Genomic DNA, 26,461 nt, shown 5'->3' on the forward strand with positions numbered 1-26,461 from the left:
ATGTCGTGCTCACTTTTCCTTCCTTCTTCCTGGGAGGAGAAATTGGGAGCAGTGCTTTTATTCACTGCATTTTTTTGATACGTACGTAGCGTTCTCCGCGAGCTCGGTTTCTAACGACTTTTAGTTGTTTATATCTCCTTTTTGTATTCTTCAAGGGACTTCTCAAACGTATGGCGGCGTCCGAAGCCTCCATCGCTCGATGGGTCCAGGAGGACATTCTTTATGCTTGCTTGCTGGCAGGGAAGCGGTTGGCGAAAGAACTTCATGACCATTCCGCCGGAGCGATGGCTACTTCTTGGGCTCGGCCCAGAGGTTTTTTCTTTGGAGGAGATTTGTCTCGCGGCTAATTGGTCTTCCGAGAGTGCTTTCTCTCCGCATTTCTGCTTGCATGTGGGGGCGCATGCGGTAGATGCGTTTAGTGCTTCAGTTGTTGCGGAGGCGGCATTTGCTTCCCACCCAGATTGAGGATTGCTTTGCTACATCCCATTGGTCTCTGGATTCATCTGCTGCTGTTGCTAGGGAAGGAAAAATTATGTTCTTACCTGTTAATTTTCTTTCCCTTAGACGCAGCAGATGAATCCAGAGCCCCACCCTTTCTGGATATTGTCTCTCGGCTTTTTCTTTTGCAACTTTCGCAGTTTGTTATTATGGCAGGTTGTTTTCTATATTATTGCATTTTGAGATTTGTTATGGGAAAGAAGTTTTTTACATGCTATGCCTATTGATGGTTACGGATGCTTGGGCAAGGAGCTATCCTGGAGAAACAGGAGGAGTGCCAGCCAATAGGACCACCTGTTAATCAGTTTCTCTATCTCCGCCTGCTGGTAGATGTGAGCTATCCCATTGGTCTCTGGATTCATCTGCTGCGTCTAAGGGAAAGAAAATTAACAGGTAAGAACATAAATTTTCCATCATGGTGGACGCTGGGTTGGTCGAAGGGGAGGAGAATGGTGATGTCATCTGCATAGCTGTAGGAGGTTAGGCCATGTTTGTCAAGGCAGGAGCTGAGGGGGGCAATGTATAAGTTGAAGAGTGCAGACTCTGGAATGCTCTTCCATCCTATTTGCAACATGAAACATCGTTAACTAAATTTAAGCCCAGTCTCAAATCTTTTCTATTTAGTTATAGTTTATTAACAGCTTGATCTACTGCATTGTTCAATAGATTGAAGCGGCTTACTTTATTTAAAAAAAAAAAGAAATAAACTAAACCTTAGACAGTACTTATACAGTACTCCCCCGAAATTTGCAGGGGTTACGTTTGCGGAGTGACCTTGAATGTTGAAAAACAGAATATCGTAAGAGTACTGCAATCGGCACTCCCCCTCCACTGCCTCCTCTCTTGCTCCGGCCTGAGCTGCGCCGCTTACCTGGTCGCCTTAATCGGCGGTGTCTCGGTTTCCCTGTGGCCGGTTCCCGTACACTTGACCTCCTCCTGCACAACCCCGCACAGAAAGTGCGCTCCAAGTTTTTGTTAGAAGAGGCTAACGTTGGGAGTGATGCAATCGCCATGTTGGTGGTGGGAGGGAGGGAATCTGTAGCTCTGCTTTCCCCTCTCACTGTGTTGTGGGAGGGTGCATGGGAGGCGTTTGGCCAGGGAAAACAGAGAGCTTTTCCAATGGTCATTCGCGTTATTTTCTGAACGGAAGAGGCGGTCATAAAATAGTGCGAATGGCTGAGTCCGCGAATCGCCGACCGTGAATTCGCGGGGGTGTACTGTATACCACATCTTCTCTGTAAACAACAGAGCTCGGCACGGTTTACAAAAATTAGCAAAGAGAACAAATACAATATGATTTTAGAATAATAAGGGGAGAAGCGGAATTTACAACTTTGAAAATAGCCACGTTTTCAGATGTTTTCGAAATAGTTGGAAAGAGCCCAGATCGTGCAGTCGAACAGGAAGATTATTCCAAAACTCAGTAATTTAGAAAAGTAGAGACTTCCCTAATATGTCGCAGTGTAGATAACGCCTTTCAGCGTAGGAAAAGACAATTTGAATTTCTGAGTAGATCTGGTAATATCAGATCTTGCAGAATTCCAAGACAGGGGAATTAAAGGAGGGAAGATGCCATGCAAGATCTTAAATGTTAAGCAGGCGCATTTAAAATAAACCCTGGAAAGTATTGGAAGCCAATGAAGTTTTTGCAAAAGCGGAGAGACATGATCAAATTTATTTTTTGCAAAGATCAGCCTAGCCACGGTATTCTGGATCAATTGAAGTCTTTGTAAACTTTTCTTGGAAGTCTGTGTGCACCGATGCCCTAGAAAGTGAAGTTTTCTCACATTCTCATTATGCAGATTATCATTCAGAGGGAGGTCCCTGGCATTTCAGACCCTTTTTTCCTTCAGGGGTTTACAAGGATCTAGATCTGAACTGTGAGAGGGCAAGGGATCGAGGTACCTTTTCTACTTTCCCTTGCTCCCATCCCAAACCACTGATCCAAGCAGGTCAGTCCTTAGCCTCCCAATGGAGCAGTGTAGCCAGTGGGTGTTAAGGAGCAGACACAGGGTACATTCATGTGTGTCAAAGTCAGGGGGAAGACACACTGGTATTGCAGAGGGCTGTAAATTAAAACCCCAAGAAGAACATTTATTCATAGAAGAGCACCGCATACAAGAGATACAAGTTATAAAAGCCCACTCAACTAAGTGGAAACCAGAGCTCAGACACCAGCTGCCCTTTGAAATAAACCAAGTTTTTAATTTAATTTTCACTCTCTTAAAGGACTCCTCTGACCTTATATCCTCCGATGTACAGTGCTGCGTGCGCCTGATAGCACTATCGAAATAATAAATTGTTGATGTAGCAATCCATTCCACAATGTTTGGGCATGCCAAAAAAAAAAAAATAAATAAGGCACGCTCCCTAGTTATCACTCGGTGAGCCCAATAGGATTCCGGAGCCAGCAACTGTTGGTGGATTAGTCACGTGTAGCACTCTAATGGACATTTATTTTGCCATCTTCACCGATTATTGCTCATTTCCGGGTCCCACTCAAGCTCTTCTCTATAATTAGCTCTATTCTCACTGACTCATCCTTTGACGTAAGGATCTGCTGTTATGGAAATGCATGATGTTACACAATGACTCGGGCAGGAGCTCCAAGAGTTTCTGCTGTGAATGTTATTTCAGTTAGGCACACCTAAAACACTCCACTAAGGAAATAAAAATCCCAAATCGTGTTCTAAAGAAGGATGGACATGATTTTCTTGTTAAGATAATTATAAATGTTCACATGGTAATCATCTTAGGAAAGTGTGATTATGGACGTTTTGCTCATTTTAAAAATAAATCTTTCGCAGGCCAGTGTTATGCACTCATTTTGATACTCAGGTTGACAGGGACTTGGCAAGCTGCAGATCCAGTGATCGCAGCTCCTGGGGAAGGAGTATTTTGCCATCACTCAACTAAAACATCCTGTCCCAGCTTAGATTCGTGTTAAGTGAATTTTGGGAGTGAATTATTGTTTGTGGTACTTGGCTGTAGACCTTCATTGCAATGGCTGGGCTAAGTTTATTTAAACATTTTTAGCCTGAACTATCTGCCAGTATGCACAATAGAATCAAAAACTTAAAACTGATCTATTCACAGAAGAAATACGACCATGTCACCGCCGCATACCTCGACTCACACTGTCTCCCAATACAAGCAAGAATACTTTTCAAATTTTACTGTCTACTATTTAAAACCATGAATGGAGACAGCCCAGACTACTTGAACAACCGCTTTATCCGAACTACCACAACCAGACAAAAGAGAACCTAGACGCCATTCATGCACCCCCCCAATCAGAGGCGTCAAACGCAAAAAAATGCACGATGGCCCCATTGGCCACGCAGGCAGCGAAACTTGACCATCAACTATCCAATCTACTGATCACGACACCAGACTACAAAACTTTCAGAAAAGAAATAAAAACCCTGCTATTCAAGAAATCAATCAAGATAAACTAACTCTGCAGGAAACATTTCAATCCCCAGAAGTAACCTGCTCAACTATGTAACTCTTCTGGAAATGTTCAGATAACCTCTTATGTAATCCGCCTTGAGCCGCAAGGTAATGGCGGAATAAAAGTCACTAATGTAATGTAATATAAAAATATTAAACAGACTTCCTCAGCAAAACATGAGCCAGAACACGTCATATAAAAATCCTCACAAGTAATTACAAATAAAGACTGAGTATAGTATAGTCCAAAACTAGAACATTACAGCAGGAAAACTATGGTCTCTCCAGTCTGCTCATTCACACCAACTGCTCAGTTTTACAATTCATTCTTCCTTCGAGAGAGGAGGAAAGGGGGGTGGAATAGTAGTGGTAGGAGGAGAGGGAGATGGGGATGGAATAGAAGTGAAGGGTAGTTCTGGGGGGGGGGGGTTAGGGGCTCACCCAAAATTCTAAGGGGTTATGATGAGACCTTTTAGGTGAAGTTCACAGCAGAGCCCTCTAAGGTATCCCATTGCTCTGTTGGGATGTCTATGTAGCCAATCCATTACTAAGCTGGTCCTACCTGTGTCCAAATGGTCAGAATTAGGATGCTTTTCTGAATGAAAATGGGGTATAAAGTTAGATGTCCTGGTGGCCAAGATATCTAAGTAAATGATTTAAAAAAAAAAAATAATAATAAATATATATATATATATATTTGGACAGCCAGCAGTTTGCCATTCAGAAATGGCCATTTTTGTTCCTTCCAACTTTGGATGCTCAGATGGAAATGTCCAAGTTGGAAAATTCCCCTCTGAGTCTATACTAAAGGACTGGAGAGATGTAGATGGAACATATGGGAGAAGGCAAGATGCTTGATAAGCAGTCACGACATGTCAAATAAAATAATTTTGTATCAGCACATGTAGGTAACCAACGTTCTGGAGATAATAAGGGAGACATGATTGTGATGTCGATTACTATGAATCATTTTGACTGCTGTGCTTGTAAAAGATGCAAATGTTTCAAAGAATAGAGTGAAAAGTCAACTAATAACAAATGACGCTTTAAATCAGGGGTGTCAAAGTCCCTCCTCGAGGGCCGTAATCCAGTCGGGTTTTCAGGATTTCCCTAATGAATATGCATTGAAAGCAGTGCATGCAAATAGATCTCATGCATATTCATTGGGGAAATCCTGAAAACCCGACTGGATTCCGGCCCTCGAGGACCGACTTTGACATCTGTGCTTTAAATGTTATTTATTTCCTAGAGGAAGTACTGGTTGATGTTTTTACTTATATTTGTATGAGTGAGTTTTGCATTTTGTGTTCATGTTTTATATTTGTAAATCAATTTGAATGGCTTTTGCCAAGAGGAAGGTATTAAAGTTTTTGGGGTTTTTTAAAATAAAAAATTGCAAAATCAACTTGAAAGTGTGCACTCCACATCGTTTCTCAGCAGCATTCAAACATTTGGGCACCCGCTTGGCTGACAGCTTCTGCCTGGGAATTATACACCCAACACGTTCCCTGATATCTCTTGTGTCTCAGCAATTGTTTTAGCTGATATTCGCTGATCTGCCAAAATCAGGTTATAGACATGGTTGACAATTTCAAGAGCTGACACTGTGTGAGGCCTCCCCGACCTTGCTGCATCTTCAGTCACAAAATCCCCACGCTGAAAGTTTGCACACCACTTATTCACTGTGGAGTATGAAGGGCATTTGTTACTCAATGTTTGCCTCATACATTCATGGATTTCCTTTGGAGTTTTCTTCTACAGGAATAGGAAGCTTAGGACGGTTCGGATTTCCACACGTCAGAATTCCACACTTTTTGTTGACATGGATCAATCGATGATCTGAAATAATGTCAAAACATAGCGTTACGGTTCATCAAACTGGCACTTTGCAAAATGAAATCACACTCTTTTTCAGTTACAGTGGCAAAATAATGCTCAGAAGTTGGTTGGGTTGAGAACCTTTCAGCAGCCCCTTGTAAGCCTGTCCTCTCCCGAGGCAGAAACTGAAAGTGATTTGCATTTGTTTCCATGGTGCGGGTTCAGTTATTCTCCGATGAAGAAAGGGAGGGGGGAAGAGCATTGAGAGGCACTTTTTATGGCTGAAGTTGTGCTCCGCCCAGAAGGAAACAGTGTTTTGTGGTGGGATTGGTGTGGGTAGAAAAGCAAACAGTGCAGCAGTTTGGGTTCTTGTCCGTTGCTTCAGGGAGTTCTGTTTTTCAGTAACTGCCAAGCTAACTTGCTTATTTTTGCTAGCTATGAAGTGTATTGTACCGGCATCAATGTTTTACAGTTTCCTTCGACTTCTCTGCTGCCCTTTCTAGTGCAGATGACAAGGGTGGCATATCTAGGGTTACCAGATGTCCAGATTTATCTGGACATGTCCTCTTTTTAAAGGACTGTCCAGGCGTCTTGACGGCTTTTCAAAAGCTGGCATTTTGTCCGGGTTTTGAAAAGCTTCCAGCTCGGGACTGCGTCGGGAGGGCATCTGTGCATGATGCCTTTGCGTCATATCTGTGCATGCGCAGATGCCCTCCCAAATCGGCTCCAAGCATGAGAAGAGGTTGGGGGTGGGGGGGGGTGGCCTGTGGCAGAACATGGCGGAGCCGGGTAGCACTGGATGGGCCTAAGGGGTGGGGCCATGGGTCTGGAGTTTACAATTGTAAAATCTGGTAACCGTAGGCCAGACATGGGCAACTCCAGGCCTCAAGGGCCGGAATCCAACCGGGTTTTCAGGATTTCCCCAATGAGTATGCATGAGATCTATTTGCATGCACTGCTTTCAATGCATAGTCATTGGGGAAATCCTGAGAACCCGGTTGGATTCAAGCCCTCAAGGACTGGTTGCCAATGTCTGCCCTAGGCACATCCCATAGCATGAAATTCACCACCACAATGAATGAGATTTAAGACCAGTGAGTTAGGATTTCTGTTGGTGGATCTGAGGTATAAATTTTGAAAGAGCTGCATGTTATTTTGTTTTCTAAATATTGCTGAAGCTCTAGTGCAATAGTTAGGGGACTCCTAGCAGACAGAACACCAGTCTTGCATTTCTGTTCAACATCTCTCTCCCTCTCTTTACCCTCTGGCCTTTTCTCCCATAATTTAGTATCTTTTACCTCTCTACCTGGTCCTTGTGGTCCAACATCTCTTCCTCTTTCTCATCAGCCCTTGGGTTCAACATCTCAACCTCTCTCTTTCCTCCCATTGTCCAGCATCTCTCCTCCTCAACTCCTCTCACCCTTGCCCATGATTCAGCAATTTTCCTTCTCTCTCAAATCCTACCTTTAAACTCGTGCTAGAGGTCACTGGCAGTAGCAGCAATTCACACTTACTGCCTGTCTTTACTGCATTCTACCACCTTTGTCACAACTTCTTGTTTCCAGTAGAAAGGGAGGGGGATGCAGCAAAGGAAAGATAGGAGGGAGGGTTTAGAGAAAGAAAGAGATTCAGGACCATGTGGGGTGAGGAGAGATACTGGATAGAGTTGTTGGACTACAAGAGGCAGTGGGGAGAGATGCTCGATTCCAAGGGAGAGGAGGAAGAGAGGCAGCTCTCCTCTCCTTTTTCTCGGAGCCGCGCGCTGACCCTACCGATGCACGAGCCGCCAGGCTCCCCGCCCCCTCCCCTCTCTCTCTGACGCAGCTTCCTACTTCCGGTGGGCGGGGCGGGACGCCGCAGGGGTGAAGGCTCGGCGGCCGTTGCGGCCCACCTGGCTGACTCGGGGTCGGAGGCGCGCTCGGAAGGTAGAGCGCAGCGGCGGGGGCGAGCGAAAGGCGGTTGGGGAGGGGGGGTCGTCGCTCCCCGGCCGGAGCCGTTGGTGCTTCGGGTCCCGGAGTCGGAAAGGCCTGAGCTGCCCAGAGACCGGTGGAGCCTGCGGTTGGTTTGACTATTTGCTTTACTTTACATGGGTGGGTGGATTGATTGGCGGGGGGGGGGGGTAGGAATTCGGACTCAACCCCCCCCCCTTTGCCATGCCTTTAGTGGTGGTGTGGGCACACCCGAAAAGGTAGGAAAAGTGGCGGGCGACCTGGGGGCGGAGCCCCCCCTCCTCCCCCCGAGCTGCCTGGGCAAGAGGGTGCAGCAGAGAGCGACTTGATGGGGAAGAAAGGGTTAACGAGGACTGCTAGGGAGCCATTTGGGATTTTAAGGCCACATGGGATCTATTCACAGGGCAAAGGTAGGGGAGGGACATTAGGGTGGGCAGACTGGATGGGCCGTCTATTTCTCTGTAAAGTACACTTTATTCAGGGGTGTCAGAGTCCCTCCTCGAGGGCCGGAATCCAGTCGGGTTTTCTGGATTTCCCCAATGAATATGCATTGAAAGCAGTGCATGCAAATAGATCTCATGCAGATTCATTGGGGAAATCCTGAAAACCCGACTGGATTCTGGCCCTCAAGGACCGACTTTGACACCTGTGCTTTAGGTAATCGTTTTGGATTCTCGAGTGCCTTCTAATGGGCAGATGGCTGTTTTGCTAGTCTAAAATCAAACAACCACAGGCAAAAAAAATATAAATCGCTCTAGTGAGGAGCAATGAACGGGATTGAGTATTTTTTTCAAGTGCATTGTGGTTGTGCAGAGGCTTGTAGTGTACTTTCTTAGATCTGCTGTGGTGTGCTTGCTACCTTAGGACAGTGGTCTGAAACTTGCGGCCCGCCAGGTACTATTTTGAGGTCCTCGGTCTGTTTATCATAATCACAAAAGTAAAATAAAACAGTTTCTTTAGCTATAAATGACAATATTATTATTAAGACTTAGCCAAAAGGAAAGATTTATAAGCTATAAAGAGTTTTACCTCATGCAAAATTATCATTTCTTTAATAAGACATTAACTATTTTTTTCTGAGGCCTACAAATCCCAAATGTGGCCCTGCAAAGGGTTGGAGTTGGAGACCACTGCTCTAGGATGTTTAAAAATAATGGTGATCAAGTTGTAGGTGAGTGGGTTTTTTTTTAAAGTCTCTCCTTACCTTGACTTGATGTTGGGAACACAGCTCTTAAAAGCTGTATTTTTAGTCTAAATAAAAAAAAAAAGTCTTAACCTTTTCCTATCGTAATAAATTTTACGTTACGCTGGTTCCAATCGTAATTACTTTAGCAAAGTTTTGTATTATTCACCGTTATCATTTACGGCTATTGTAGACACAATTTTTTTGGAATGTCCCGTCATCCGGGACACACGATAAGGAAAGATTAATTTACAATTTGATCCTTCTTATTATTAGTTTTCTCAAAATAAATGCTGTTGTGGCTCCTGTTTCATGTGACTTTCATAGTCTGAGGTATTTCAAGGAAAGACTTCATAGAGGGCACAAGGAAAACAGCTATAATAATGTGTACGCTCTGGTCCAAAAATTTAGGAACTTTTACTGAAATAATCTGAACGGAGGGAAAGTTGAAAAGAATGGAATCTAGCCTGGCTCAAAAGAAAGAGTTGTTTAGGGCAATTATGCAAGTGTTAGTACATATTTGTCAAGAGAATGCAAGTGATTCAGTCCAGCAACACACATGGGTGGTAACGATACTTACATTTTCACTGTTTACTATGTAAGAATAGAGCCACACTGGGACAGACCTAAAGTCCTTCAGGTCCAGTATCCTGTTTCTAACAATGGCCAATTCAGGTCACAAGTACCTGGCAAGATCCCAGAAAAGTAAAACAGATTTTATGTTGCTTATCCCAGAAATAAGCAGACAATTTTCCCATCTTAATAATGGCTTATTGACCTTTCTTTAAAAAAAACCAACTGTTAAGCCAACTGCTTTTACCATATCTGGCAATGAATTTGAGTTTAATTATATATTGAGGGGGGAAATTGTCTGCTTGCCCTGTATTGGTAGCATGGAATATTGCTACTCCTTGGTTTTTGGCCAGGTACTAGTGACCTGGATTGGCCACCGTGAGAACTGGTTACTGGGCTTGATGGACCATTGCTTTGACCCAGTAGGGCTATTCTTATGTTCTTAATACGAGTACTTAGTAGCTTCATTGTGTGCTCCTTAGTCCTTATGTTTTCGGAAAAAGTAAACAAGCAATTCCCGTATAACCTCAAAATATAAATGGTTTTCCATGTGTATATTAGGCGTCTCTAACAGTCCAGCTGCTGGTCCACTGTTCCTGTCTATTTCAATTGGAGGGGAGGGGAATTGGTGCAGTGTCGGCAAAGCAACCAAATTGGAGGTTCATAGACAACGGCGCAAAAGACAAAGGCGCGCCCGGACAATTGAGCGCAGCGCAGAGGCGCGCGCCGCTCTAAATTACTGTTTTTAGGGCTCCGACGGGGGAGCGTGGTGGGGGAACCCCCCCACTTTACTTAATAGACATCGCGCCGCGTTGTGGGGGGTTTGGGGGATTGTAACCCTCCACATTTTACTGTAAACTTAACTTTTTCCCTAAAAACAGGGAAAAATTGAAGTTTTCAGTAAAATGTGGGGGGTTACAACCCCCAAACCCCCCACAACGCCCCCACAACGCGGCGCGATGTCTATTAAGTAAAGTGTGGGGGGTTCCCCCCCAGGCCCCCCCGTCAGAGCCCTAAAAACTGTAATTTAGAGCGGCGTGCGCCTCCGCGCTGCGCTCAATTGTCTGGGCGCGCCTTTGTCCCGGCGCGCTTTTGACCTGACACCAAATTGGTTGATCTCACTTGTTACTGTATATAAAATAGGAAGTGCTGTCTAGTATTGAAAATTGTGATGAATTTGATTTTAAAAGGCTAGATGACTCCTAACTGGTTAAATGCAGGCTTCCAGCCCCATTTGTGTCTAGTTTTCATGTACAGAGTAAAAAAAATCACCTTTTTCCCCCTCTAACCCTGTTTGCACACTTTGACCCCCTTTTACTAAGCCGCGGTAGAGGTTTCTACCGTGTCCTGGAGCGCTAAATGCTTCGTAGGAATTCTATAAGCGTCGGAGCATTTAGCACTCTGGGTTCAGTAGAAACCTCTATTGTGCCTCAGTAAAAAGGGGGTGGGGGGAGTAGTAAGCTGCTATTTTATTTACATACATAAGAATAGCCTTACTGGGTCAGATCAATGGTCCATCAAACCCAGTAGCTTGTCCGCATGGTGGTCAATCCAGGTCACTAGTACCTGACAAAACCCCCAAGAGTAGCAACATTCCATGCTACTGATCCAGGGCAAACAGTGGCTTCCCCCATGTCTTAATAACAGACTATGGATTTTTCCTCCAGGAAATTGTCCAAATCTTTCTTAAAATCAGCTATGCTATCTGCTCTTACCACAACCTCTGGCAATGCGTTCCAGAGCTTTAACTATTCTCTGAGTGAAAAAATATTTTCTCCTATTGGTTTTAAAAATATTTCCTTGTAACTTTGAGGGTCCCTAGTCTTTGTAAATTTTGAAGGAGTGAAAAATCAGTCTGCTTGTACCCACCCATTCTACTCCACTGAGAGAGCTCTGCACTCTACCATTTGCTTGAACAGTTTGATAAATATTTGCTATACTTAGGGCAAGCAAACAGCCAAGGCATTTTTAAGCCGTGGTAAGGTTTACCTTTTAATTTTCTCATCTGCACCTGGATATGTTAGACACCTTGTGTGCCTGACTAGATAGGATCCCTCAATCGACTTCTGCTACTATTCATAGGATGGGCATTTAAAAATGTTGTGTGAAGTATGATTAAAATTTTAGCTCAGTAGGGATTACAGCACATGGAATATATTTTCTAGAGAGATCACTGGGTCTATTCTATTTTTCTTAACTCATGGTACTGCTTCTCTGATTGATTGTTGCTAAATATTCAGAGGGCCGCAAATGAGGTTGATGGCTGAGCAGGTAACTTAGTAACCAGCAGGGCAATTCGGTCCCCTTTGCCAAAAACAAAGCATTGTCAGAGCATTGGCTGTCTAATTCTGGTCTGTCTTCAGACTTCAGCTGAGATCTCTTCTCTGGTGTTGGCTGCCTAGGAGCAAATTAACATTAATTGGTTACAATAAAGAAAGGAACTTGTGTTGTAATCTTTTAATGAATGTGTTTGATTTACTCTGGATGTTCTGGAGGTTCAGCAGAGCTTCTGCACCTTTTTCCTTGTGTTGTATTTTTGCATCACTACCTCCTCAGTCCTAGAAAAAAGCTTCCTTTCCCATATTTTGGGACCGATACAGAAAACTATACATAAGAACTCTGTGCTAAAGCTTGGTGCAGAATTTCCTAATGCAAATGTAAAAATATTTTGTACCCAATGGGTGTCATCACAGACAATACACTAAAGCCTTCCGCCCAATGTGTGGCAGTGGCCAAGAAGGCAAACAGGATGCTAGGAATTATTTTTTAAAAAAAGGGATGGATAACAAGACTAAGAATGTTATAATGCCTCTGTATCACTCAATGGTGCAACCTCACCTTGAGTCTTGCGTTCAGTTTTGGTCTCATTATCTCAAGAAAGATATAGCATCACTAGAAAAAGTTCAAAGAAGAGCCACTGAGATGATAAAAGGGATGGATGTTATATACAAAATATTGTATTGGTATTGGTGTTTCATGTGAATACGTCGGCATATGTCCTGAAATATGATTCTATATGGCTTTTTGCAATACCAGTGCATGTACTTCAATGCTGTTCTGTACATATTCAACTCGGAGCACTGATACAATTTTAGCAGTACACACAGTGCGGCACTCTTTGTTCAGTGCACCTCCCCTCAGCTCTTGTTCTCTTCAACAAAGCCTGAAAAAGGTGCAGGTCTTTTGTGCTCACAGTAAAGAAGAGAAAGGGGTGTGAAGTCTGCACTAGAGAATGACACTGGGACAAATTTGTCTCCGTTACCGTGGGATCTATCTCGATCCCTATCCCGTCCACATGAGTTCTGCCCTTGCCCCCCTCCCCCCCCCCTTATGATCCCTGAAATCTCATCTGCACTTTAAAGTGTTTGAGGCTTGTGCAGATGAAGACAGGGACAGAACTTGCGGGGACAGGGACAAATTTGTCCCCATGTCATTCTCTGCAGCTTACTAGTTGCAGAAGAACAAGCTAACCATTTGCTTCCTTCTCAGACCTTGCTATAGAGAACCCTGCGCTTAGCCTTCTGGTCTTCTGTGCACTTCCTCATCTGTGTTGAATAGCTAATTCCTTCATTGCCATTGAATTTAAAAGGAGGCTTTGGGCAAAACTTGATTTTAACATTGGTTAGAAACAGTAAAATGAAGGCAAATTTATTTATCCTTTATGTATGCATCTCCATTTTATCTGTCAGCAGCCTGATATCATGCTGACATCATCTCAGATAGGGGTAAGAGAAGCCAAAACGTTGTCCATGCTTAGTTCCAGGTGATACCTGGAGATCTTTAATTAGTGAAGAGCAGAGTGGCAGAGGAGGGACTATTTTCATTTGGTAGTTGTGGCCAGATATGGTGAAACACTTTAGGCATTTCTACGGCACTTGCCTGGAAGAAGCGTATGACACTTAAGAATGCATCTGCTGTACAGGTGCCATTTAAAAATCACTGAATCGTGTCTGTCAACATTTATTGACTGAATCTGCTGTAAGAAAATACCCTATCCTATGGTTCAAGGTTCAGTTTTATTTGATATAGCACAAGTGAAAGCTTAGCTACCACGCAGACATGTTTATCCACGCCTACCCTAGCTAAGGTAAATATTCAAGCACCTTTCTGACCTCGTATGCAACTCTGAATTAGTCCCCTTATTTTCTGTTACTCTATTCTGTCTGTATGTTCCATTTTTACTTTCACCCTACGCTATAAAAATGTTTTATCACATATTATGTTCATATTATAACGTAGCCCACTATGCCATACTTGATTTATATTGTACCTTGATTATTTTAGTGCTGTAATTGTCTATCAACATGCTTGATTAATTCTTGGTGTACAACGCCTTGAGTGAATTCCTTCAAAAAGGCAGTAAAGAAATTCAAATATATCGCAGAAGAAACTAACCCCTCCCCCCTTTTACAAAGCCGCGTTAGACTTTTTTATCGCCGGCTACAGCAATATTAGCGCCAACGCTCATAGAATTCCTATAAGCTAATACCACTGCGGCCAGTGATTAAAAAAAGCCTAATGGGGCTTCATAAAAGAGGGCGTAAGCAATTTAGAAGATTACAATAAATGGGAGAAAGACAAAGACTAACCAACTGACAGTTAAAATGCAAGATTCACATACAAGGAAAGATAGGAGAGGATACAATCTTATACAAAAGGGAAAATAAAAGGAAGAACATAAGCTCATAAAATATCTTTACTCATTATTCATTGCAGGTCCATGTCAAGAGATCAAAATGGATAGGGGCTGTAAAGTCATTTATTCAATCCATGTGGAAAGGCTGTGGGGAATTGAATTTGAGAGCTTTTGTATCTAAAATAAATAGGAAGGCTGTTTCATAGAGTTGGAGCCAAGGTGCTAAAGTAGGAATCTCAAATAGAACCTAAGTAAACTTGGTTGAATAAGGTAGCGTGTTGCAAACTTTTTAAGGTGCGGCACACTAATCTCACGGCTGCAGCTGGAGGGCACTCAGAAATGTGCGGATGTTGGGGCGATATCATGTGCATGCGTGATGTCATCACTTCGACATCTGTGCAATCGCAGATGTCCTCCAGCCACGGCCCTCAGCCTCCTATTACCACCGATACCGACTAAAAGATGTGCCTCTCGCCACAAGAGGCACGTCCTGTAAGCAGTCAGCTGGTGCCTTGGCATCTCACGCCACACCAGTTTGCATACACTGGAATAAGAGGATAACTTAAAGATATTGTAAGAAGCAAAGGGTCCTTAGAGGGGAGCAGGGTATTAATAAGCTAAGTAACAAAAGGGGAAGACCTGAAGATTGTATTTAGAGGCTTAGGATCAATTTAGGAGATTGTTTGATACCAGAAGCCAATGATTGTTGCTGTTTTCCAGGTCTTTCGACGTTTCAGCCATGATGCTGTGGCTTTCTTTAGGGTATGCTGTGAGGTTTGCAGTTTGTATTTATATATAGTGGGTTCACTGACCTGATTGAGAACTTGGAGGTCTGTTGGTCATGAAGTTGAATTTTGGCGGGAATGCCCATTGGATCCAATTTTAAATTCTGGTGGAGATGTCTGTGGTCACGTTTTAAAAAAATTCTGACCAACAAGAAAAGGAGGGTGTAAACTTTCAGATGGAGGGAGAAGGTGTTTGTCCTTGGCCCCAGTCCTTTTTGTGCTGAATTTCTTTTGGATGAGTGGTTGCTATGCTTTGTTTATGGAGAGCTCTTTATCTCCATTGAAGTTATTGGGATTTCTTGCTATCTCTGTTGCCTCTTTGATTCTTCTCAGCCACCAGCGGTCTTTCTCCAGGACTTTTGTGTTCTCAAATCTAATTGTATGACCAGTTTCCCTGCCATGGAGGGCTATAGTTGATATTTCTGTGTTGCATAGCTTATGGTGTCTCTTGTACTCTTTCAGCCTTTCCTTTACAATGTGTCCAGTTTCACCAATGTAGAATTGGTTGCAGCTGCATGGGATTTCGTAGACCCCAGGGGTTTGAAGCAGTGGTAACCGGTCCTTCACATGTGTGAGTGTACAGTAAATGTGAGTTTCTGTGGTGCACTGTAGGCTGTTCATGTTATTTTCCTTAGACCTGGAAAACAGCAACAATGATGATGCCAGCCATGGAAACCTAAGAGAACATATAACCCAGCTCTATGGGGAGAACATCTTCAAACCCGCCAGAGAATTCTCCACTCTATGGAAAAGAGAGACCAAAGATTAACCCAGCTAGTCTTCCTATGCCGTTGCAGGAAAAAAGTATCAAATCCACTTTCCTTAAATTGCACCACCAGCAGCAAAACGGATTCTGACCTGGTCAAGCATAGCCCTTTCGAGAGAATAGATACACCAAACTTGGACAGACTGATCTGGAAAACAACTCCTTAGACTATATCTCCTCCTAGCCAGTAAACTCAGAGAAGGTGATTGGCCAGTTCCAAGCAATGCATCAACAACCACAGCCAAATCCTGCATCCCTCACCAATATGGTTACCAACCTAACCTTTGAACCACTGGATCAAGCCACAAACCTCCCTCTTGTCAAGAGGACTGAAATTTGCAATAACACCGAATGGGGTTCACAATAGAGAGTTGCGCGGGGACAGAAATCCCACCTGTCCCCGTGAGGAATCCCTCCATCCCCACCCGTCCCCGCTAGGAATCCCCTCCATCCCTATAAACTTCAGAAATAGTTATTTCATTTAATTATGCTACTGAATTAAAGGCTCTGGTAGAAACCCATTTATAAATAAGCAAAGAGACTTTATTAATTTGGAAATATTAATTGGGAAGAATGCATACTTTGTAAACAGGTTTCTACCAGAGCTTCTAATGTTTATAAATTTTTATCAACACAACTAATATACTACTTTATCCTGAAGCAAAAAAAAAAAAAAAAAAAAAGAAATAGAATTTTTTTCCTACCTTTGTTGCCTGGTTTCTGCTTTCCTCATGTTCTCATTCAATTCCTTCCATCCACTATCTCTCTTCTCTCTGCGTCTTCTATTTGCTCTGTTACTGTGCCTCTCCCTTTCTCCTCCCTTCCAAATTGGTCTGGCACCCATCTTCTTCCCTCCGCTCCCGCGTCTTCTTCTCCCCACTCTCTCTGCCCCATTTCCCTTCAGCGTCGTCTTCTCCCCACTCTCTCTGCCCCATTTCCCTTCAGCATCGTCTTCTCCCCATTCCACCTTTCCTCCCTTTCTCCCTCCCTGCCCCTTACCTTCGTAGCGCTTTCCCGCCCGCCCGACAACAGAACAGGCCCGGTCCGACAAACCTCCCTGCCCTGAATCCAGCTGCTTTAAGAAGGTAATTTAGATTTGTGGCTACAGGGCAGAGAGGTTTGTCGGACCGGGCCTGTTGTCGGTCGGTCGGGGGAAAGCACCATGAAGGTAAGGGGATCTGGCCGGCTCTGTACCCCCCTAAGGCTGCCCCGGGGTGGACCGCCGCCTCCCCCCCTTGTACGCACTGTCTTGAATTTTTCCTACCTGCCCTGCCGCAGCACACAGCCGACTGGAAGTCTTCCCGATGTCAGTGCTGACGTCGGAGGGAGGGAGGGCTTTTTTGTTTTGTTTTTTAATGTTCAGCAGCGGCGGCAGCAGCAGATGATAGCCGGGCGCTCGTCTAAATTAGCTGGGCGGACCACCCAGCTAAAAGGCCCTAGGGAGAACACTGGGTAAAAGGAAGATCAGACCTAAGGGTTCAGGTCCAGCTATGGTAGAATTTATTTGAATTGGTGAACCTGGTGGTGGTTTTTAACATAAGAGTTTCCATTTTGGAACAAATTGAAGGTCCATCAAGCCTAGATGTGACTTTAATTTCATCAAATGGTTTAGCTTATTTTTGTTTGATATACTGCCTTTCTTTCATGAATATCAGTGGTTTACAATACATTGAATGGTAATCGGGTATGATATTTGCGTTTTGAATTCTGTTTTACCATACTGTGATGGAGCTTGATCCAAAAGAGGTAATGTTGGAAACCGTTAAGGCATCGTTGATTAAGCCGGTTTGTTTTTCTGCCTGTGCAATCATCTCTATTCCTTCTAAAAAAAAAAAATCCAGGTTGGAATTATAGGAAATGACTCAACGGTAGCATCTTGTTCTATGTAATTTTTCTGGTGATGATGCTGCAAAACTTGTTTCACAGGAAGAAATTAGAGATAATACCAAGAGCATTTTTCCAAATGAACAATCCTTTTTTCCTGTCTAAGAAGCCGATCAGGCTTCGTTAAAAGAGAATATTTTAAATTGTATCTAAAACACCATTTTGAGAAATAATTTTCATTAACGGCCTCTTTTACAAAGCCACTTTAGCGGCTGCCGCGCAGCAACAGCCCTTTAAGTCTCTATGGGCTTCGGGGCCTTTAGTGCGGCGCTGCTGCTAGCCCGGCTTTATAAAAGAGGCCGTAAGTTTTAAATAGATTTATTTATTTGTTTGGTATTTATATACCACTTATAGCCTAAGTGCTTTACATTCAGGTACTCAAGCATTTTCACTGTTTGTCCCTGTGGGCTCGCACTCTTAATATACTTGGGGCAATGTGGGGATTAAGTTACTTGCCCAGGGCCACAGGGAGCAGCATGGGGTTTGAACCCACAACCTCATTGTGCTGAGGCTGTAGCTCTAGCCACTCTCCAGGTTGATTTCTGCTACTGAAATGCTTAGGACTTATTTCTTTGATCTTTACTTGGCTATAGAGCAAACATGCTGTGGCTATGCCACTCTACAAAAAACCCCTTCATTGGACCCTGTCTACTCTGTCATCCCTCCTTCCTTTTTTATTCAAGTTACTTCAACGTACGTTTCACTGCTCTTGTCTTGACATTTCATCTTCAAGTTATTCTCGATACACAGCAATCTGACTTTTATCCTCTACATTCAACAGAAACAGCAGTGGCCAAAGTCTCCACTGACTTAATCTTGACCAAATCCAAAGGCTTTTACTCAATGCTCACCTTTGTTGACCTTTGCACTGTTTCAGGCTTCTCTTCCATCTTGTGTTTTTTCTCTCTTCTATCACACTTTTACTGTAAGCTTTGGTGGATCCTTCTCCACTGCTTTCCCACCATCATTTGGTGTAACTCGTGGCTTTGCCTTGGGCCGGCCCTCCTGGTGCTCTGTTCTCCCATGGTTTTCAGTATCATCTGTATGGTGACACTGAAATCCATGGGCTAAACTTGATCATTGTAATTCTTTATTAATAAATATTACACAAAAAGAAAAGAGGCGTCTTCAGATAATCCAAAATACTCCCGTTAAACTGATTTATAACGGCAAAAAATATGATCGTCACACTCCCTTTCTGATCAAATCCCACTGGCTCCCAGTTAATCAACGCATTACTTTTAAAATTTTACTTTTAGTATTTAAAACCTTGTCAACTAATGAACCTCAATTCACTAATAATTTACTTATCCCTCACAATACATTGCGTTCTCTTCAGTCCACAAATCAAAAACTTATAGCAGTTCCCCCTTGAAAGTTATTGGAACTCATCGACATGATATGTTCTCAGTATGCCTCAACATATGAGAGGAAAATGATTTTGAGTCGTTTTAAAAGTAATTTAAAGAGTTTTCTTTTTTAAAGATGCTTTTAATCTTTAATTATGTTCAAAGTTTATTTTAGCTTTTCCTCAGTTTTCATTCTCCCCTCCCTAATGTTCTTTCCATTCATGTTCTCTTCTTTTTTCTAAAGGATTGACTTGTAGTTCTGCCCTTTCCTGCCCTATGTATCTATTAGTCTGTAAGTCCATCAGTCTAACCTAATTATATTTAAAAATTAAACGGTATATTTATCACATGCCTATACTTTTTATTAAAGTTGTATTTCGCTTAGTAAATTAAATAAGCGAATCATCAAACCCAAATGAAACTTGAAACAACTCTCAGATCTACCTTTCCACTCTAGAAATTTAAGCTGCAGTCCAGGCCCAAATCTCAGCCTGCTTGTCAGACATTGTTGCCATCTGAAACGAAACATGACCAAGGCTGAACTGTTTACCCCTTCTCTGTGGATAACTTTTATCTTCCTTGACTCATCAACTTGTAATCTTGGGGTAATTTTTTTTCCCCCTCTCTCTCCTTCTACACATATATCCACAGACTGCAAAGACCTGTCCTTTCTTTCTCTATAACATCACTAATTTATCCCTTTCTTTGAGTATACTACTAAAACCCTCAGTAACACTCATCACCTTATATTTAGTTTACTCACAGGTCTTCCACTAAACCATCTCTCTCTCTCCTTCAATCTGTTCAAAATTCTGCTGCACAATGTATTTTCCACTAAAGTTGCTACAATCCCAGAACTCCTCTCTTGGTTTCCCATCCCTTTCAGTACACAGTTCAGACTTCTCTTGCTGACTTACAAATGTATTCATTCAGCAGCTCCTTTGTATCTCTTCCCTCTTATCACTCCTTCCTCTGGGAAGTTTCTTCATCTGGTAAGTCATTCTTATCTGTACCCTACTTCCTTTTATCTTGCTTTTGTACTGTATGCCTGGAATAGGTTTCCTGATTCAATATGTCAAGCTCAGTCTCTGGCCCTGTTCAAATAGACTAAAAGTCCACCTTTGAAGCTACAGTCCATTCTTGTCGTCCGCGCAATTTTACGTGCCCATGGTTGCATCGGATGCTATCAATATTTCCCGTTTGTGTATTTTTGGACTGGCTCTTAAAAAACAGTTGAACAGCACTGTAGATGCTTGTAATTCACTCTTCAGATGCTTAGGAGCCATATTTGGAAGCAAACACCTGATTGCAAGGTGAAAATGAAAGCAAAGAAACCCTATTTTTCCAATAGGATCCATTGTTCACTTTCTGTAGTTTTGAGGCACGACGTATACTGCTGGAACCTAACCTCTATTTTCCCATAGAATCAATGTTTTGTTGTTTTGCTAATTCATGGTTCTCAAACATATTTGGGAACCATACTACCACGAATAACGAGAGTGGACTCTACATTCAACTTTTAACCTTGTATATATAAGAACATAAGAATGGCCATACCGGGTCAGGCCAATTGTCCATCTAGCCTAGTATCCTGTTTTCCAACAGTGGCCAATTCAGATCACAAGTAACTGGCAGAATCCCAAATAGCAGCATTCCATGCTACCGATCCCAGGGCAAGCAGTGGCTTCCCCCAAACCTGTCTCAATAGTAAGACTGGAGGTTTCCTCCAGGAACTAGTCCAAACTTTTTTTTTAACCCAGCTATATCAACCACTATTAGCACATCCTATGTCAATGAGTTCCAGAGCGTAACTATTTGTTGAGTGAAAAAATTTCCTCCTATATGTTTTAAAGGTTTTTCCATGTAACTTTATTGTGTGTCCCCTAATCTTTGACTTACTATCTCCCCTCGGCCATCTCTTTTCCAGGGCTAAAGAGGTTAGGACTCTTCCGCATTGCCCTTTATCAAATTTTGGCCAATTTTCTTTGAACCTTTTCTAATTCTGCTTTTTTTTTGTGTTTTGTTTTTTTTGACAGTGACCAGAAATGAATGCAATACTCAAGGTGAGGACATACCTGCTTAGTACCTTATGTTTATTTTAATCATTCCACTACAAATAACCTTTTATGTTCTGTTTTTCTGTCTTAATATGTTGTAAGCTCTGTCAAACAGGAAATTTCTCGTGGTTTCTTGTGAACAGTATTGGTGTACATCTAGTATCTTAGAAATAAGCAGTAGTAGAGTCCTTTTTAAAATCTCTTGCTGCAGGGTAATTCCACATCAACAGGTCCAGTTTCAAGGAGGGTCCCCACTCAACATCTTCTGAGGATACAAAAACATGGCCCAAATAAAGGGGCCCCTAACTCTGAACCTAGTTGAGACCATGCCCCAAAACTTTGGACATCTTCATTAGAGGTCCCAATCAATTTCTGAGATGGTCGGGTGGGGAACTCTGGACTAGAGAATGACATGGGGACAAATTTTTCACCGTCCCCACGGGAACTCATTTTCCAGTCCCGTCAAGTTCTTTTCGTGTCCTTGCCCCATTCCTGCAAGCTCTGTCCTCCTCATCTACACAAGCCTCAAACACTAAAATCATAAGTGTTCGATGCTTGTGGGAATTGGGACAGTGACAAAACTCATGGGGAGGGGGAAATTGAATTCCTGCGGGGATGGGGGGGAAATTTGTCCCTGTCATTCTCTACTCTGGACCACTTGACATGGAATGACCCTCCTCCAGCTCTGGGATGGTTACTGGTAGAGCTTAGGCAGGATGAACATGTTTATAAACATGAAAAGTTCTGCTAAACAAGATAAAGAATAGAAAAATCTCTGTGGGGTTTTAAAAATTTTTTTTTAAAAAATATCTATTTAAATTCCTTGTGCTACCAAATGATTGATCATCACAGGAAGCAACTCTTTCATTGTAGTAATTGCTGTTAAGTACTTCAGAAAGAAACAGGATTTGAACAAGTGTTTAATGAGTTATTTCTGTTTAAGGGAACTCTTTTTTTTCTTCTCCTCTTTGTCACTTAGTTAATTAATAGCACAGTCACCTCCTGGCTCTGGGGATTTTGCGTGATGTGTGCAGACACAGGTATCCGTCCGTTTTCCTTTAGCTGCCTTTCTCTCTGAATTAGAAATCAACAGAGTTTGCAGCATTTTCTGCTAATCTTTTCCTGCCTGAGTTTGGCATGGGAGGTGTAACTCGGCTGCATGTGATGTGCTTTGTCAGCAGTTTGCCAAAGTTCAGACTGTGAACGTGATGCGCATGTCTGCTTCCTGCACTCGGTCCACTTGACTGCACGTTCCTTCATGATGGTAAAAGCACTGGCTGATGTAATGGACTGTGTTGTCTCATTTCATTAGTGAAATTACTATGCTAGCCATCAAAGCTCAATAAGGTGATTTATAACATCAATATATATGATGTGGTTTGTGTTTTTCAAATAGAACATAGAGAATAATTACACATATTTGAATTGCATTCTGCATGCTTTGCATTTAGCAAAATTGATGTCCTGGGGATTTAGTTTCTAACATTTCCTGTCTGCAGACATGGTTTAACACTTTCTCTGGGTTTCTGCTGCCACTTCAGTGGCACCAATTGGACCCGAAGAATCTGAGCACACGTACAGCTTACTCCCATTCTCCATGGTGCCATGACCGCCCTTCAGAGATGAAGAGGTTGGACAGTTAGGCTTTTCCTCATGGTTCTCTCTATTTAGATTGGTGTTTCTCAACACAGTCCTCTGGGCACATCTGACTAATTGGGTTTTCAGGATATCCACAGTGAATGTGTATATGAGAGTCTTAGATTTGCACACCATAGAGCAGGGGTCTCAAAGTCCCTCCTTGAGGGCCGCAATCCAGTCGGGTTTTCAGGATTTCCCCAATGAATATGCATTGAAAGCAGTGCATGCCCATAGATCTCATGCATATTCATTGGGGAAATCCTGAAAACCCGACTGGATTGCGGCCCTCAAGGAGGGACTTTGAGACCCCTGCCATATAGGCAGTTAATCCAGTCTCATGGATATTCACTGCAGATATCCTGAAAACCCATTTGGCTCCATGTGTCATGAGGACTAGGTTGAAAAGCTAAATTAGTGTGTCTCAAATATGTTTTAGTTCTGGCACACTATAATTGAAATTATAAAATTGCAAAACCAACAAAAAATTAAATTTGAGAGTTTTTTATGTAAAGTTCTTTAAGCTATGTTACGGGTAATTGTAACAACAGTGAAGCTAAAGTAGATAGAATAGAATTGCTAATCAATGCAATGGATGTGCTTGTTTTTGAGTGCAAATTAAAAAAGCGTCTCAATAGTCGACAAGCAAACACGCATTTCATCATCCATCATCTGCAGTCGTTCTTTTTTTTTTAAATTTAATTTCTGTCAAGAGCTGAAAATCCCAATTCGCAATGATAAGATCATCAAAACGGTAACAGTTGCCTCCTATACTAAACTCTGCTTTCCACTAAGGACCAAATCTAAAATAGCTTCCCCTCTTGTCAGTTTTTGGACCAGTTGCATGTCTAGGAATTATACCTCCTTAGAACTCTCTTATCCAGTCAATGTTGGGGTAATTGAATCACCTAATTTGCCAGCTTTCTTAATTTCTGAAAACATTTCTTCATCTGTCTGCTCATTCTGTCCCGGGGGACAGTAGTATAACCCTACTTATATATTCCTTCCTTCCCTTCACACATACTGCTATCTGTGTCGTGCAGAATGTTTATTTTGTTTGATTCAATTCCTTCTTTTAACATATAGTGCACCCTCCTCCAATTTGATCTACACGATCCTTGCAATTTTTAAAAAAAATCTTATTCTTGCTTTTCTGACTTAGATTTCCATCCCTAGTAAATTTCTCCCATGTTAGATTCAGCATTGCTTGCCAGCAACCTAAGTAACAAACATAATTGTAGACCAAACATATAGTGACAAGGCTATCGGGAGCACTGCCAAAATCCAGCCAGGGCACAGCCATGTGTCGGTCAAAATAACTCAAGCTTTTTTACAAGCTGACTGACCACAGTCACTGGCTTTGTAGTCTTTTGAAAGAAGTAACTTTTAATTTCTGCGGTTTAGCATAATAATATAGTACTGTGGATGTGGCTTCACACAGAAAGCCGAGGTAAATATGCCGTCAGTGTGGTAAAGAACTTTGGGCTTATGAAGGGTATGTTCAGAACCCCTGGGGACTTACAGAAGTGTAGTACAGAGTAAGACTTCCTGTCTGTCACTGGATGTGAATAATAGTTGTCTGCACCTGTTCCTGGAAGACATACATACATACATACGTACTTGTTGCAGGTTTCCAGGTCTTGCTGTGTCTTGTCAGCATTATGGCTGAAATGTTGATTCTACCTGATAAGATGCATAAAAACCTGGAAACCTGCAACAAGCATGATGCCAGCTGCAGAAACCCTGAGAGAACATAAAGTAGGGTGATCTCTTTGTTTCAAATGGAGGGCCACCTGACTTGGATTCCCATGGTTCTGCCCCTTTAACTGCTTGAGGTGCAGCAGAATGTTTGACTGTGGAAAAATATGTTCCTGATGTAGGTTTATCTAAATAAAAATTTATTGCATCGATAATTGTCAATAACAATTCACTTGTATCTTCAAGAGAAGAACCCAACACGGGCCGAGTTTCAGTGGACACGTCTTCCTCAGGGGTCCTAAATAATGATTTCAATCTCGAAATACAGATGAGTGTTTTGCAATTGAAAACTGGAGTTGAGGTTTTATGACCATTTTCTCACATCCTCATTTCTATTTCAAAATTGAAATCATCATTTAGTACCCCTGAGGAAGGTGTGTCTGCTGAAACACGGCCCATGTTGGGTCCTTCTCTTGAAGACAATTGTGGATTGTTATAGACTGAATTATCGATGCAATAAACTTTAAATAAGCCTGCATCAGGAAGGAACATCCTTTCTCACAGTTTTTGAGTTTTGTTTCTGTTCATCATATCTTCTGTGGAAACATCGTGTCTTCTCCTCATTGCAGAATGTCTGACAGCATCAGAGGCACTGCAGGCCCTGTACCAGTGGCAAACCAGTACAGAGAGCGCCCCCCGGTGATGGCTCTGTTCCATAAAGCCATGGGAGTGTCATGATGGCATGCTGATTGAGCTGTGGTTTTCTTAAACATTCTTGCTGTAACCATTTTTGCAGTGCTTTAAAAGGTTAGAAGCCATTGTGGCTCTCCCGAAGTCTGACAGAGGCCTATTATCATGATTCCCTTTGTGGAAAAGGCTTCCTTGCAGAGCTTATAATTTATTGCTTAATTTGTGATTTGGGAAGAGTAGGATTTTAGGAGAAAACATTCCTTTACAGCCACCTTGAGAATCGAAACAGAGGCTGTCTCGAATTTAGAAAGAGTACCTTGGATATTAGATGGAGGTTGTGAGAAGGGATTATTTCTATCTAAATACCACAGGTGGATAAAACAATAAGTATCTACATTTAGTCTTTGGAATCTGGTTGTTTCATATTATGTTTGGACTGTTGTGGTTTAATAAAATAAAAGGTTAGAAGCCATGCACTGTACAGGGATGTCGTAATTTTAACATTTCTGACTCTCAAACCTGTTCAAGAAAAGATTATAGGACCAAAAAGCAAGTAGGTCAAATTTACAAGGACAAGAAGCAGACTGGTGATAGTGTGGAGACTGGATTTATTATTGAGGGAGGGGTAAAGGGTTGGCATCAATTTATGGCTGGAAATATTTACTAAAATGAAATGTTTCACTTTTAAAGCCCTGGGACCACCTGAGCCTAATTTCTCTCTCTGTAGGGCGTTTTTGCTTTGTCTTTCCCTGTTTGGTGCCATCACTCCATCCCTATCCCGATTCCCAGTCCTTCCTAACTGTGAGCCTGGCAGTCTGCGAATTTAGAGAGAAATTTCTGGCTAACTGACATTTCTGCCTTTTTAAAGCTCATTCTCCAACTTGCAAATGTGAACTGTTTCAGAGATTGTCCAGCGGGTAAGAATTTTCCAGACATGCAGCCTGCCTTTGTTTACCCAGTTAAGACACTATTTTTGGGGTTCTTTTTTAATTTAGCCACAAGTGTTGAAGGTTTCGTATAGGGTTTTTTACCTCTTAATGGCATTTGTCATATTTTTCTTGCATTTTATTCCAGACTTTCTTGGAATTTCTTAGAGAAGAAAACAGCTGGTAGGGAATTTAAATATTGGTAGCTGTGGTTGTATGTGGTTTGTATTATGCAGTGCGACGTTGACTGCAATTGTGAATGTTGTCTCAGACATGAAGACTGGGTGTTAGGGGCAGATGGTAAAGAGAATGTGTGATGTTTTAAAGCGGAAGCAATGTGGATTTATTAATTGACCTTTTTTAGGTGTATGTGCATGCTGTGGAGGGTTCAGTGATCTCCCATGAATCTGGAGACATTTTGGGTCTCTGCAGTCCCTTGATACTCTGGGATTGGTGTGTTTTATCTGGCCCATTGTGCCTCCTGCAGTCCCGTGGGTTGGCTTTGTAGCTGTGAATAATTTTTGTTAATAAACTTTTACAACCCAGGCAAGAATTTACCTG

At 42.4% G+C, this 26,461-nt stretch overlaps 1 protein-coding gene across 4 annotated transcripts in view; it reads left to right on the plus strand.

Annotated features, from left to right (window-relative positions):
- The first annotated feature begins 7,610 nt into the window (after positions 1-7,610).
- The window catches only part of PHACTR4 (phosphatase and actin regulator 4), a 117,020-nt gene continuing 98,169 nt past the window's right edge, over positions 7,611-26,461 (plus strand). The window contains exons 1-3 of one of the 4 annotated variants that reach the window (XM_033954879.1): positions 7,611-7,827; positions 20,931-20,957; positions 21,931-21,991. The gene's annotated coding sequence lies outside the window, so the exon portion shown is untranslated. The remainder of the gene's footprint in view (positions 7,828-20,930; positions 20,958-21,930; positions 21,992-26,461) is intronic. The other 3 variants (XM_033954877.1, XM_033954878.1, XM_033954880.1) reach the window with 3 other exon arrangements.

This window comes from Geotrypetes seraphini, chromosome 8 (genome assembly GCF_902459505.1).
Source record: "Geotrypetes seraphini chromosome 8, aGeoSer1.1, whole genome shotgun sequence".
Lineage (NCBI taxonomy): Eukaryota > Metazoa > Chordata > Amphibia > Gymnophiona > Dermophiidae > Geotrypetes > Geotrypetes seraphini.